General features: G+C 29.6%; 1 pseudogene; it reads right to left on the bottom strand.

Annotated features, from left to right (window-relative positions):
* Positions 1-181: 181 nt before the first annotated feature.
* Positions 182-5,604, bottom strand: LOC120089102 (kxDL motif-containing protein LO9-177 pseudogene; annotated as a pseudogene).
* Between the last annotated feature and the right edge of the window lie 10,558 nt (positions 5,605-16,162).

Raw genomic sequence — 16,162 nt, 5'->3', positions numbered from 1 at the left:
TCCGACGCATTTTCTACCCTTTTTCAGCAAATTGTGGTGTCGGAAGAAGTGCGATTTCTTGTAGTGATACCTAGTGAGATAAAGGATAACATGATGAATATAATTCTGGAAGGATGATCTCAATCTACATTTTCTCATTCCCATTATGCTACGATTTTACATGACGTCGTAGTTTCTGTCGTTATCGAGGTATTTCAAGGTCTAGTCTCCTATCAAGAATTTCACTTGTTTACTCATCTGGAAATGCATCCGGATAAGTAGCCAAAATTCTCCATTTCATGCTCCTGATGAAGTAAAAACAAATGGATGAATTAAACAAACTAGAAAGATATGGCCACATCTAATCAGTTGATAGGATTTGCCAATAGAAGCACAAATATATATAAATGATCAAATTTGATCAATAAAATATATCGGTCATGATCTTTCTAGGTCCGGATAAGTTTCTTGCCATGAAATAAGATGCAAGGAAAGAGAAGAGAGGATCGTGTAACTCCTACAACTAAGGATATGTTTGGATTGACGAGAAAAAAAAATTGTTTTAAAAAAATGTTTTTATATATTTAAACTTTTTCGATAAAAATTATTTATAATAAATTTTGAAAGTATTCCAAAAGCTATTTTAAGTAGTTTCCAAATACTTCAAATTTTTTTCTAAAATTAAACATTTGAAAAGTTAACTAGACATACTCTAAACAATAAATACGAGTGCGTTACATCAGAGAAGAAATGTTAAGTAACCACAATATGAAGCAATTGAAGGATTTGTGGACACCAAAGTCAGAGATCCTTGCAAGATGGTTAGAAAATACCAATTGTCTTCAATTGCTTGAATTTATAACAAAAATTTAAACATAAAAAAAGAAAAAGAAAAAGAAAAAAGTTTTCATTTCATATTTGAACGAGATAATGGCCATTTGTAGAGTAATTAAAAAATGGTTAAAATCACTTTCGACACTTTCAAGTTCATTCTAAAAATATACTTTTAATCATTCAAAATTAATTTTGGTAATATGAAAATTGAATTCAAAGTGTAAAATTAAACATTAAATTGATTTAGAGTAACTAAAGACGTATTTTAGAGTGATTTTATAAACGATAAAAGTAATTTTAGCAATTTCAAAATCACTCACTAACATACCCAAAGTGATAACAAAATTACTGTAGTTCTTCCACAATAAAAAGAAATCAGTGTCAAAAAAATCTTCTGCAAATTTAAATACATCGATGATCCACAAGGTAAAGGAGTTTGTAACTGTTGGCTAAAGGCCAAGGACTTTTAGAAAGACTTAGCAATAGTTTGTAGAGATCATGAAACTCCATATCTTGAAAAAGAAATACGTGGAACGAATTGAAATTAGACCAGTTTATCCATCGTCTCGTCTTCGATAATAACATATTATCATCCATTTCTCATCTATTAATTTTTGTTTTGTTGGGGTATTAAGATGAAAGATACCATATATTCCAACAGACAAAAGTTTTGATATGATAGAACAGAAGAACCACAGAAAAATCATAAACAATAATGAAAAGAACTTATGTGACAGTAAAAACAATTGATGACCACCCTACCTTATTTTTCTGAAATATGTAATCAAGGTCAGATTTCATAGAGTTTAAAAGATGAGTATTTCTAGATAGATCTCCAGACACTTCAGCAAAGCAATGGTCTGAAAACTCATTGAAAGAGGACTGAATTGCTATCCTGCAATCTCCCCAATCTGCAATGAGTGATTCAATGGCACAGTCAAACAATAACAATAATAATAATAACAAATTTTCAGAAAAAGAAAATTATCCAACAGTTGGAAGATCGAGTCGGTACAGAACCCCAATCTGTGTCCTATTTTGTCAAATTTCACCTCTACTATCGACAACAATTATGATAAGCGAAAGAGCTAAGAAGCATGGACACAAATATGAGACATGGATACAATACGACACCATACCGACACGGCAACACATCATTTTTCAAAAGTTTAGAACACGGATATGGCAAGGACACGTTTATTAAAACATACATTTTTAAATCTGTATATCATTTTTAAACGAGAAGGAAGTTCAAAATTAATGAGTTTATTCATTTTTATGCTTAAAAAATTAGTTTGATATAATTCACTCAAATTTTATTATTTTTGTCTTATATATGTTGAACTTAGTATATGTAAGAAGTGTTTGATGTATATATACCAAATGCTGGTCTTATTTTGACTTTATGTTAGAAAAAAACGTGGAAGACAAATATGAAAAATGAGAGATATATCTTTTCCATTCAACTAAGCATGCCTTTATATAGGCTTACAAACATAACCAAAGGAATGTCAATGGTTTAAAGCTATAAATGTCATCAAATGCTCATAACTCACATAACTCCTATAACTCAAAAATCACTATTGGTTACAAAAATTAAAAGTCACAAAACCCAAAAGTCACACTAAATACCATAAATAAAGTTTAATAATAACAAACTTTTCAACACTTTATACAACTAGCATACTAACAAGTTTTCGATACATATCCAACAAGTGTCGGAGTTTCGGAGTGTCTGACACCTGTTGGACACAGACACGCTAGTCAAACTAAAGTATCCGTGCTTCTTAGGAAATGAGTTCCACGATTTCTAAAATTTTTACATCCCTTGCAATTCCATCGACCGTGAACTTCTATTATGTCTCCATGGTCGCATCGTGGACATTCCTCTAGTTCAATTAACATTTTCGTTTGGTTTATCAACATGAGTTGAGTTGAGTTGGTAAAAATTACCAACTCAATGTTTGGCCCACCAACTTTAAATGTTAGTGGAGTGGAGTTGAATCGGTTATTTTAATCCACTCAACCCAACTTAACATTTATCTTCCTCCCATCAATGTTTTCAATGATTCACCCCCTTGTCCATTGCCAACGACTACCATTGTCACACTCTACGATATACTCTAGTGACCAACTTCAATGATCATCTTCATGTGGCCAACTTTGACAATCAACTCCAGGCTCTGGCTACCACTCTCGACATAATTCAACGAAGACCACCTTTAACAACCACTTCCGATGATAATTCTGGTTACAATCACCTTTGCCAATAACACTTGTGTTTACCTCAAGCGACCAACTTCAGCAAATACCACCTCCAATGATCAACTCTAATGACAACTGCCTATGGTGCACAACTTCAACGGTCACCTTAGGCGGGCAACTCAACCACCAACTGCATCATTTATCTTCTACGAATAAATCTAACGACCAACTCAAATGATCATATACTAAAAGAAAAACCAGAAAAAAAAACATGATTAACAAAAGTGTTTTCAAATAAAAATTTAAAATTGTTAGTTTCTAGTGTTTAATAGTCGTCTTTTATAGTAATTTGACATTAATGGATTGTCTGGAGATGATTGGTTATCCTTATAGACCTACTTGTCACATCCAGAAGACTGACCGCTTCTTAACAGTCCCAACACAAGTAGAAGAGATATTATTTGCATATACTTGGTATGACTAACTAGCTTGACTATCTTAGTGAACTATATACTTTTTTTTGTATGCATGAAACGGTCCATTGTTGGGCTTTTTTTTTTTTTTTTTTTTTTTGTGAACATGTATATAGGCCATTAATGACAACTTTTTTTTGTACATGTTCAACTCATACGTTCCATGACCGTTAAAGTATGTATAGGATAGTTACATGTAGCTACATGTAACTATAGCTAAAATGAGCATGTAGAAAATTGTAAATAATTATATTTTTTCTACGTCAAGTACAATAGCTATATGTAGAAAATTGTAAAATATATTTTTATTTATAGAGTTCACATCTCAAATGAGCATTAAAAATTTGGTAAAGTATGTGTATAGTTGAATGATGGAACAAAAAGTTAAGCAAAAAAAAAAAAAAGAAAAAAGAAAAAAACTCATGGAAAATACACACTGTTTTAGGTTAAAAAACTGCACTATATACCCAAAACTCAATCTAACTCAACTCTACACTTCAAACACAGACAGTTAATACCAACTAAACTCTGCATCCCAAACACAAATAATTATTACTAACTTAACTTAATTTCATACCCCAAACACAACAATTATTACTAACACTGACAATTATTAGCTATAAACAATTATTATCAACTCAATTCAATAATATATGATATGGACATTATTTAGTATTAATTTTTTCATCATACTGAATAATTTTGTCTACAACTCAATTCAATAATGTATGATATGAACATTATTTAGTATTAATTTTTTTCATCATACATAATAATTTTGTCCAAGATATATGGCAGTATTCAGTACAACAAAATTTACTAAAGTTGAGTTCAATGTGTGACCAAAATTTGGTAAATGTAGAAAATATTATTAAGCAAATAAGACGACCCAGTGTTTCTGATACTGATTGAAGACGTATTCATCGTAGACGACAACGACAATAAGGCGAAGCTAATCTAAAAGCCCATGAAGACGACTATCATACAGAAATCGAGTGACTTGTAATTCAAACTTTTAGCTTCGTATGAACTTCTATCTTGGAATAAAAGAACTAATGAAATTACATTTTATATTGAGTCACTAAATTTAATAAATGAGTATGATATAAAAGAAAAAGATTAAAACAAGTAAGGAAGAAAATGTTAGTTAAAAATTAAAAAAAAACAATCAAAATCGAAAAAAATTATTAAAATCATCCACGAGTTTGGCTCATTTTGACCAAGTCCATATGGCTGACATGGCAGCCATTTAGCATTCATAGAGTGATGACTGGATTAAACAAAAATGTGTACTGGGTGTATGATTTTGCCACTCACCAAAACTATCCTATTTTTGTGAATATTTTTTCCTTCAATCCTACTTTTGAAATTTCTTTCATACATATCCTATTTTTGTAAATACTTTTTCCTTCCACCCTACATTCGAAATTTTTATCATTACTTAAAAAAAAAAGTACATTATTCTCTAACTTAACCTAAGTAAAATCTTTGACACTTACTTTCAAATCTGAATAACTTTTTTTCGGAGGTAAAATTAAAAGTCTATAGTAAATCAACTCAGAATTTCTATGGTAAAAGTTGAAGTTTTCCTACAAAAAGAATTGTGATAGTTTTTGAAACAATTATTTTGGCATAAAGTCCCAAGTGACAAATGTAAAGATGAAAAAAATGACAGAATCATATAATATAGTTCCAAAAAGGGTTGGGTTATCCACACAAAACAACTTTTGTAATGTTATGATATAATAATGTAGGATGGATGAAAAGAAAAGAAAAGAGAAAAGTAAGATTAGGGAAAAGTGGGATGACGTCATATTGGAAGAGGATGGGAAATGCGAATGGATAAAAAACATAAACATAAGGGAGTTAGTGCATGTGTATTTTGTGTCCTTAAGGTTGGCAACGGGCCGGGTGGGGCGGGGCGTCCTCCATCCCCGGTCCCGTGGGAAAAATTGTCCCCCATCCTTGCTTCCGTCCCCGTCATTTGAAGGCAGAAACGGGAATGGGGATTCCTTGTCGGGAAAACGGGTCTCCACGGGGTCTCATTCCCCGTTTTCTCGTAAGGATTCTTGGTGGGGATTTCCCGCGGGGATTCTTGGTGGGGAATCCCCATTTTTTTACTTAAAATTTTATTAGTCCACAAAAAATTCATTGAAAAAATTTATCGAATTTCTCATTTTTTTAATTCAAGTGATTTCATTTGAAATTAGACTCTTCCACCCACTCTTCCAACTTCCAACTTCCAACTTCCAACTTCCAAATCAATACTAAATTATAATAAATATTTTCAATTTTCAATTTTAAAAAAATTAAAATATTCCTGTCGTTAATTTGGATAAAAATTATTAGTACTTTGTTTCCAAAATATCTCTGAACTTTAAAAAATTTTAATAATTCTTTTGAACTTTCAAAAAATTCAAAAATACTCTTAATAGGGATATTCAAATGATCCAATAACTCGAATTACCCAACCCAAACTATAAGAGTTAGGTTGGGTTAGTTTTGTTTTTGAATTGGGGTTGGATTGAATTTTTTCTATTTTTCTTGGGTTGGGCCTAGGTCGAATAAAATAAAATTTTGATTGACTCAACCTAATCCAAATTATATATATATATATAATTGATGAATTTCTGAATTCTTTATGTTTTTCTTTTAAAAATATTTGTTTTTATATAAAGTTTGTGATAGATATTTGACATGTAAGAATTTAGTTTTAAGAGATTTTAGTCATTAGATATGTGTTGTAGATAAATATAGACATTTTAAGTTAAGAAGAAAATAACAGTAATAACCCGACAACCCAACACAAATTGGTTTGGGTTGGATTGGAACCATGTTTGGGTTCTTCAGGTTGCCAACTTAACCAATCTCAATTTTCGGGTTGATCCAAAAAAATGCCACAACCCAACCCAACCCATATACACCCCTAACTCTTATAGTTAGTATATTGATAAACATTATGAATATCTATATTTTTAAACTTTTAAAAGTTGCATTAATACTTTTAACCTTTCATTAAAAAAAAAGTTTAAAAATGTTCCTATGGTTAATATAATGATCAATTAATTTGAAGTTATCTTGAATTGAAAAATAATAAATCTAAAAATAACTCGTAGAAATATTTTTTTTTCATATAGACACTCTCATTTTTCTTTCATTTGTCCAATTTTTACACCAATTTTCTCAGCAACCAAATATAAACACTATAATAATTTTGGACTTTAATGTCGGTTAATCAATAGAGTACTTTGAATCGCAAAAATGGTCAACAAAGTTTTCATCACTACAAATTTGGTAATACACATGTTTTATTCTATTCTCTTCTACAAGTTGTCCTCAAAATTATGATACAAAATCTCAATATGTCTCTCCTTTTGTGTACTAAACTCAAACAATGTATAGACATACTTAACTAATAATTTATAATTTTATTAAAATATTTAAGTCTTAAAGTTCCTTCGTAGTTCCATTATTCTATTTTTTCTTACTATAGCCTATACACTAGCTTAATTGAAGGGGACAATTTTTTCTTAGGTAAACAAAAGAAACAGAAAATGAAGCAACATAATCAGTATCAATAAGAGCATCAGGGGATGGGATAAACGAAGTAGGCAAGTAAGAGTAAATCAAACAAGGGAGAGAAGAAAAAAAAGAGGGGAAATACAGAAGTGTTAGGTCATGCTGAAGTAGAGAAGGGAGAGGAAAAAATGGAAGAGTGGTGAGATGAGATATAGATAAATAAGGCTATTTTTAATTTTGAAATGTAACCTACTAATTCAACTTCCGAAAGTTTATTAGTATTTTTGCAACAACTATTAATTATTTCTGTTAATATATACTAGAGCAATAATTAAAAGTTTAAGGGTATATGTTTGGAAATTTTAAAAGTTTAGAGGTAACTTTTAAACAAAGTATGAATGTTGAAGGTATCAAATCCTAGAACAAAAGCAATTTATCGTTTTTTGTTTTTTGTTGTAGAGGATGAAACTCACATAATTAATTAAATTTAATATACGCATAAAAAACAAATACAGAGGTTAAGCACAAATTTTAAAGAGGGAAGAAGAAAACTTATCCTTAAGAACTCTTTTTCTTTAACCTCTTCTCCTAACGAATGGATCTTCTAGCAATTCTTTCTCTCACGTACAATGACGCTTCCATAAAGTCTTCCTTGCAATGACTCCGACAAAGACCGACTCGAGGGAGCCTCTTTTGAGTGATAGAGGGAATATGATGGAGAAGCAATGTTTTCTATAGAAAACTATTTTCTCTCGATTATGAGACCTTGAGAGAATAGTGTAAAATTCAAAATCCTTGAAGAACTAACCCCTCCGTCTTTTATGTGCACCTCTCTCTACCACCACCTCAAGGGAGTTATTTTAACTAAATTAAATTAAATAAATTGATTTAATTAAATATTTCATATTTAATCAAATGAATATTTGAATCGTACTCAAATATTTATTTATTTCGTAACCTAAAGTTGAATATGAATCTTATTCCCATTAACTTTTAACCTATAATTTTAATATAAATCTTATATATTCATATTAATTTGTTATTTGAATCACATTTAAATATATCATATCTCTCATATTTTATGAAATTGAAAATACTAATTTCCAATGTAATTTTTATTTATTTAAACCTTCTATAAATTAATAGTCTCTAAAATAAAATATTATAATAAAATCGGGATTTCATAACAAAATATCTATATTTTTATGTATAATAATACATAAATAGTTATTAAATTTTAGATTTTCAATACTAAATAGAAAAAAATCAACACAATCTAGAAATGAACAATCTAGTGAAAATTTAAATTAAAGTATATTTAATTTTGAAAAATATAAATCATAATATGATTAAAGTAAACTGATGATATTTTTTTAAGATTAAAAACAACAAATGATATAAATATTTAGAGTTTAATAATAAATCTATAACATAATAATTAAAACTAAATCTAAATTAAAAATTTGAAATAGATCAAATTAAGAAAATTAAATTGAGGAAATAAAGATTGTTTTAAAAACTTCGTATCTTTCTAAATATTTTTTTTATATACTCTCTTAGCTTATTTTATTTAATTATTTTTTAATTTGAATCAAAATATTGCTTTTCCATTTGAGAAACCTTAAAATCTTATTTTCATGTAGTGATTCATCATGTATTTTCCTAATTTCAAACTTTATTGCAACAAAAATTTTATTTTTCATGAAGATGAAAAACCCTACAATATTATTATTTTCCTAAAATATATGAATCAACTATGTATATTTACAAACTAAACTCATGGTGTACATTTGTATTTACAAAATTAAAAAGGAAAAAAAGGAAAAAAAAAACTTATAAAACCACTAAATTGGTTGAATCGGGAGGCTTCATAGCTTCACTTTCTTTTCTTCCTCTCTTCAATATGAGAGTCAGTAGCTTAACCAATGTTATGAAAGAGAGGAAAACAACCTACAAAAGCGTTTAAAAAAGAAAAAATTGCATTATATCCCTTTGCCCTTGAGAATGATCAATGAGAAGTGGAAGATTGAAAAGGGTTGGCTTATGTAGACATATGATCCTTTAACGTGAAAATTTTAAAAAATAATAATAAAAAAACAAAATCTTAAAATAATTTGAATTGGTTAATGTGGATATTTAGAAAAAAAAAAAAAAAGAAAAAAAAGAAAAACTAATTTTACATGAATTTAAAATATTTATTTTGAATCAAATCTTTTGAATTGTTAATGTGATGGTGGATATATTATTTTAAAAAAAAAAACCTTTTTAGATAAGAAGATAAGATGGATATCAAGTATAATTGTTTTTTAGTTTTCTATTAATTATAAAATAATTTAAACTTGAATTAGGATTTATTGGAATCAAATCTTAGAGATAAACAAATTTAAACCAATTTAATATATGTGTACTTTTTTAATCATAAATTTTGGACATCACAGTATATATATATATATATAGTTTTCTACTGATTATTTACTAATTTAAACTTGAATTAGGGTCTATTAGAATCCAATAGGAGAGAGAACCAAATTTAAACCAATTTAAGTTATATGTAAACTTTTTTGAAATCATAAATTTTGAATATCAAATATTAGAATAAAATAACCTAATTTAAACCAATTTACACGAATGGTAATTTTTTTTTAATGAGAATCTACAAAATTAATTTCAATGTGAACTATAATTTTTTAAATGGTTTTAACGTCAAATTACGTACTATAATTTATTTGTTTAATAGTTTTAATATCAAATTATATTATATAACCCTATAACCCATTGACAAAAAGGAAATCAATTGTGTCAGTAGATATAGATAAAAAATCGAAATAATCTAAAAATAAATAAATTAAAAAATGAGGAGGTACATGTAGGAGTTAAATTCAATAAATTTGTAGAGAAATTAGATTAAAGTATATTTAATTTTAAATCAAAGATAAAACATTATATGATTAAAGTAAAACCAATGATTTTTTTTAAGATTTAAAACAATAAATAATTATAAAAATTTAGAATTTAATAATAAATTTATAACATAATCCTAACTAAATCTAAATTGAAATTTTAAAATAGATCAAATTAAGAAAATCAAATTGAGGGAAGAAAAAGATTATTTTTGATTTTCCAATTCTATTATTTTTCTTAGTTTGAATCTTTAATATCAATCATAACATTTTTTTTTCTATTTTCTTAAAAATTATGTAATCTTTCTAATTTTTTTAATATATTATACTCTCTTAGTTTATTTTATCTTATTCTATTATTATTATATTTTAATTTAAACCAAAATATTGTTTTTGGAACCCTAAAATCTTATTTTGATGCGCAGATTTGCAATTATATTATATTTTCTTAATTTCAAACTTTATTTCAATCAAATATTATGTTTTATGAAGGTGAAAATACCTAAAATCTTATTATTTTCCTTAAGTATTTGAATCAATGGTGTGTATTTACAACAAAATTGAAAAAAAAAAACTCATAAAACTACTAAAATTACTTGAACCTTGAGCAATGGCTTTTTGCTCCACCCTCTCAATATGTGAGAATCAATAGTAGTTTTTCTCCGCTCTCTTTAATATGTGAGAAACAACCGTGGTCTTTTCTCCACTCTCTCCAATATGTAAGAATCAGTAGCTTAATCCATGTGTAACATAATAATTATGAAAAGAGGGGAAAAAAATTATATTTGCTTGTAGACCTAGAGTACATCTTTTGTTGAAGATTTGAGAGGTAAAGGAGAATGATCGAGAGGAAGATGTGACAATTGGTAGATTGAAAAAAGACGGGATTACATAAACATAAAGAGGGAGATGAATAATTTACTTTGAATCAATGGATATTTTATATATATAAAAAAAAAAAACTAAAATCTTACAATCAAAGAATAATTTATTTTGAAACAAATCTTTTGAATTGATTTATGTGATGGTGTATTTTTTTAAAAAAAAAATCATTTTAACGTGAATATTAACGTGAAAAGTAAAAAGAAAAAAATCAAAATCAAAATCTTGAAATTAAGGATAAATAATTTATTTTGAATTGATTAGTGTAATGATGAATATTAAAAGAAAAACCAATCTTAAAATCAAAGATAAATAATTTATTTTGAATCAACGGATATTCTTTTTTTTTAAAAAAAAAAAAAAACTATTTTAACGTGAAGATTAAAATAGGGGATTTAAGGAGGAATTATTTAGCGTGAAAATAAAAAATATATATAATAAAAACTAAAATCTTAAAATCAAAGAATAATGATTTATGTGATGGTGAATATTTTTCTAAAAAATCATTTTAACGTGAAGATTAAAAATAGGGTTTTATTTTTTAATTTAACGATTTAGATAGTTAGGGTTTTTTTTCAATTTAACGATTTAAATGTGAAATTACACTATATAACCATCTAAGCAATCACTAAAAGGGGCAAATAGGGCAATAGAATATTTCTCCCCCATAGCATTTTTAGATAGTACAGATATTAGAAAAATAGATGCCCAATGCTTACTATCCTAAAAGTCATTTGTCACTCGTCCATCTCCACATGTTGTCCATATGCCTTGTAATCATTGATGTTTGGTGTCCATGTAAAACTACATCCTAGTTACCAAATGACCTATAAATAGTGGCATTTGGTGGAATTTAAAGAGCACACACATTAGTGAGAAATTTCCATAAATTCCATAATTTTCTTTAGTTGTTTTATTTTAATTATTTATTTTAATATTATATTATCTCCATATTAGTGTATCTGTTGTACATCGTTTTTCTTTTGATTTTTACAATACGTCATCAACATGACCTCCTGCCATTTTCCCCGCTGAAGTGTTACCATGATAAATCTTACAAAATTTGAATTCGCAGCCCTTGACATTAATGAGAATAATGATTTGTCATGGATACCAGATGCCAAATTCACCTAGATACTATGAACTTTATGTTGGAAATGGTTTCTAAATCTCCTGGTAGTCTTGTAGTTTGTAAACTTTGTAAATATATTGTTATTATAAAACAAGTGTTATTTTATAAGCATTTACTCAATCCAATAAACTAAGATCCATGGTTATTCTACGTAAATTTAAACAAGTACGTAGAGACATACAGGTGGATCTTGATTAAATAATAACCAAAATGGTTTGTAGTATATGGACAAATGAAGGATAGGATACGGCTCATTTTGTAGATGTTACAAGTGTTGTAAAAGGCTACAAATGATCTGATCCTGATCATTCATATGAGACAAACAAGGGGGGTATGCTATAAAAATTGTATAAGATCGGACCACGAAATGATTAGTCTCTTTATATAACGTCGTTGATAATAAAAGCTTACATTTCATTAGGATGATCATTGGTGACATGACCTGAATCCTGAGTGAGTTGGGAACTCCTGCTCATGAAGGCGGTCATTTGATTTGTATGGGTGAAAGTGGCTAGATTGCCAACTCAACAAGCCTACCATTTTGGGGATTCGTCTGATTGGGGAGCTGGGAACTCAACTACACAAGACGGAATTCACTCTTTCCCCGATGCAGGGTAAGTAGATAACTTTCTCCCTTAAGGGTTAATTTCGAGTCTTGAACATAGTAGATGCATCCTCTCTTGGGAAGAGAGGACTCAGTCATAGTGGGACTATGACTTATTGTTCATTAGAGGAATCAGTGGTACTTAAGGAGTTAGATGTAATTACAGGGGAAAAACGGTAAATTGGTCCAGCTATACTTACGAGCTATTTGTGAAGGGTCATCGCATTGTTGATTGGTTATATCCAATGGACATAGAAATAGATCTATAGTGCAAAGAGTGCAACTGTCGTTCTTTAGTGGAGTGCCCGACAGTTAATGGATGGTGGATATCGTAATTAAAGAGTTTAGTCAGTTATTCACATACCATTGGAGCTTCAAGCTACACATCCATAAGGTCCCATTGGTAGCTCAATGAATTCAAGTTGAGAATCAGATTTTGGGTTAGTTTGAAGTGTTCAAATTAACAAGAGGGAATTTGATTATATATGATATAATTAAATTAATTCAATTATATATGATATGATTGATATTATGTATTTGATACATTATTAGATTGAAGGAATTAATATAAATATGATTTATATTAAATACCATAAAATAGAAAAAGAATTATGGTTTATATGTTGCATATGATGTAATATTAAAACTATATGTTATAAATATAATGTGATAAGTTCGTTATTGTATTTATTTATAATTTATTAATTATATGATAATTCATATTTCTTTTTCTCAATAACCGACTTGAGTGGGTGGTTTATTCACGGTTTTATGGTAACTGTGAGATAAAAGGAAATTTAGTTTTCCAATTCAATAATTTGAATCGTTTTCACAGAAACAAACTATCGGACTACTAATCGAGTGACTATGAGATAGCACCGTGTATACTAGACGATAGCTTGAGAAGGCTACACGAACGAGTATCAAGTCTATGCGATAGACTTTATCTTCTACACGATCGAGTATCAAGTCTATACAATAGGCTTCTTCTTCTACACGATCGTTATGATCACATACACGATCGTTTACCTCCTTCTTCCGTCTATCCAAAATCATACAGAGCCGACAACTCCTGGATTCTCACACTGAGAATACCAAGTAACCTTGTGGTAGTGTCGAGTTCTGTTTAAGGATCAAGGATCGAGTTCTACTTGTTAGTGATCGAGGATCTTCAAGTTGATCATTGTATTTGTGCTATTTGGATGCATTGGTGATTGATCGAGGGAAATACATGAAGAAAGGGTTCTTCAAAGGTATCATCACTCGATCCTTTGTATTTAATTTATGAAGCATGCTGTAATTTATTCTTTATGCATAACTGTTTATGTATGACTGTAAATGTATGTGTTCTTTCTCAATGGAGTTTGGAACGATCTGCTTCCGCTTACTGGTTCTTTAGATTTAAAGTTCCTTCAATTGGTATAAGAGTCATGTTGTTCTGATGTTCCAAATTCCATTGTTGTATTGAATGTCATTTACAGTCTTGGTGGGTTTTATGAATTCTACAATGCATTTAAGTACTGAGCGTGGTTGTGGATTTTGTTGATGGATGTTTTTGGGATAATTGCCTCTATTTAAAGCTTTCTTTACATTTACAAAGTTAATTTATAAGGGCCCTGACGTGTTTGGGCATAATTAACAAGCAATCGAGTCTGTATTCAAATTTTGTTTTGTTTGAGTTGTTTGTGATGAAGCTTTAGATGCATGGAGATGTTATTTGCTTCGAGGAAGAAGACCAATCGTTGGTCGCATCGTGTGGCTTAAACTAAACGATCATTTAGATTTGGCTATGCGATCGTGTAGAAAAGTTCTACTCGATCGTTCAATATTTGCTAAACGATCGTATAGCTAATGCTATGCGATCAAGTAAAGAGTTTACTCGATCATGTTGCGTTAGCTACTCGATCGGTAGATGCTCGGGGTAAACAATTGCTGAGTATATGATACTCAATGCATGACGCACGCGCTAAACGATCGAGTAGGCTAGCATGCTCATCGCATAGTCACTAGCTACTCGATCACTCGGTATAAGATACTCGACGCTTGCTCCTCGATTGTTTAGACAATCATGCTCATCGCATAGGTGTTGTCTACTCGATCGCTTGGCATGCGTTACTCAATGTGCATTGCATGATCATGTGACCTTCATACTCATTGCATAGTCCAAAGGCACTCGATCCACGCTACACGATCGTTTATACTCGATAGGCGTTACTTGACGACCTGAAGGAGATACTACACGATCAAGTGATGAGGGTTCGCTTGGGTGGTTCAAGACCCACGCTTGTTTGAACCGGTTGACTCGATTATTTTGTAATAGTTAGCTTGGTTTTTCCAGCTTTGAGGCTAATTATCCCGATCCATCAACTTTTATTTAATGTACATGTGATGTATGTTAGTTTATATGCCATAATGTATGACATATAGTTTTAAAACCCCTCATAGGTTATGCATTTATTCATGCATCATCTTTATATTATAAGTATTATAATATAGTAGTTTGCATGATTAAATTATATTAAAGCATGCTCATGCATCATATAATATAAGAGTTATAATATATGCATGCATTAAGCATATCCATGCATCATCTTTATATTATAAATGTTATAGTATAAGGGTGTATATTAACATGTATGCTTAGTTCATTACAAGTTATATAAAAGTTATATATAGTAATGAATGAACATTACATGAAGCATGACACTTAAGTTTATTTATAAAAGTTGTAAATGCCTTGTGGATGTTTAACTTAGCAATGTGGTTGATTTTGATTGTTTCATTCTTTATAAGAGTTATAATTAATGAAACTAGAATTAAAATCAATAAGAAAGAGTTGCATGCAAACTTAGGCTTTAATCATTTTTTAAAAGAGTTTTAAAATTTTGATTGAGATAGAACTAAGACCACGGTTCTAATGAGATCAGAAACCTAAGTTTAATCTTTTAAATAGGTTTAATAGGATTAAATTGATTTGAATAAAAGATTAAAATTTTTAATAAATTTATCTATAAGGGACCTTTTTTCTAAGGAGGGTTCTGGTAGGCTGGGGTATTTAAGCTGACAAAAACGGAACACCCTTACCTGGAAACCTACCTGGAGAGGTGAATTAGATAGATTTGCTACAAGCATGCAATAGTTGATTAATATTTGTTAAAGTGTTTAATGAATGTTAATCAAAGTTGTTTAACTTTCCAAAGTAAGTGTTACTTTTGGGCAAACTTAAATAGTCACTTAGTAAAAATAATTTGCCGTATTTTTCTAAGTAAATTAACCTCTAGGTTGTTAAAATACTCAGTGGGAGAAAAAGATATATATGATATGTCAATTCCACTCACGTTTCACCCTTAATGTTCACACTGTGAGATTCACGTTTGGCCTTGTGGCACCCTAGGAACGTCCCCCTTCGGATGGTGTTTGCATGGGTCAATATCAAGGTGAATGGAGAGAGTACTTATAGTAAGTGGGAGAAGGATGTGTGTCAACATATCCTGCTGTCTCTTTCATTGGCTTGCACAGTGAGACCTTCTTGCACGGCCTCATGGCGCCTTGGAAGCGTCCCCCATCGGATGGTTTGTGTAGTTGGTCAATATCAAGACGAACTCCAGAAATGGATAGGATCGCTTTAGTGTTT

The sequence above is a fragment of the Benincasa hispida genome, chromosome 10 (assembly GCF_027475165.1).
Source record: "Benincasa hispida cultivar pf3 chromosome 10, pf3_genome.v1.1, whole genome shotgun sequence".
In the NCBI taxonomy this organism is placed as follows: domain Eukaryota; kingdom Viridiplantae; phylum Streptophyta; class Magnoliopsida; order Cucurbitales; family Cucurbitaceae; genus Benincasa; species Benincasa hispida.
This window is presented reverse-complemented; position numbering and strand designations above follow the sequence as displayed.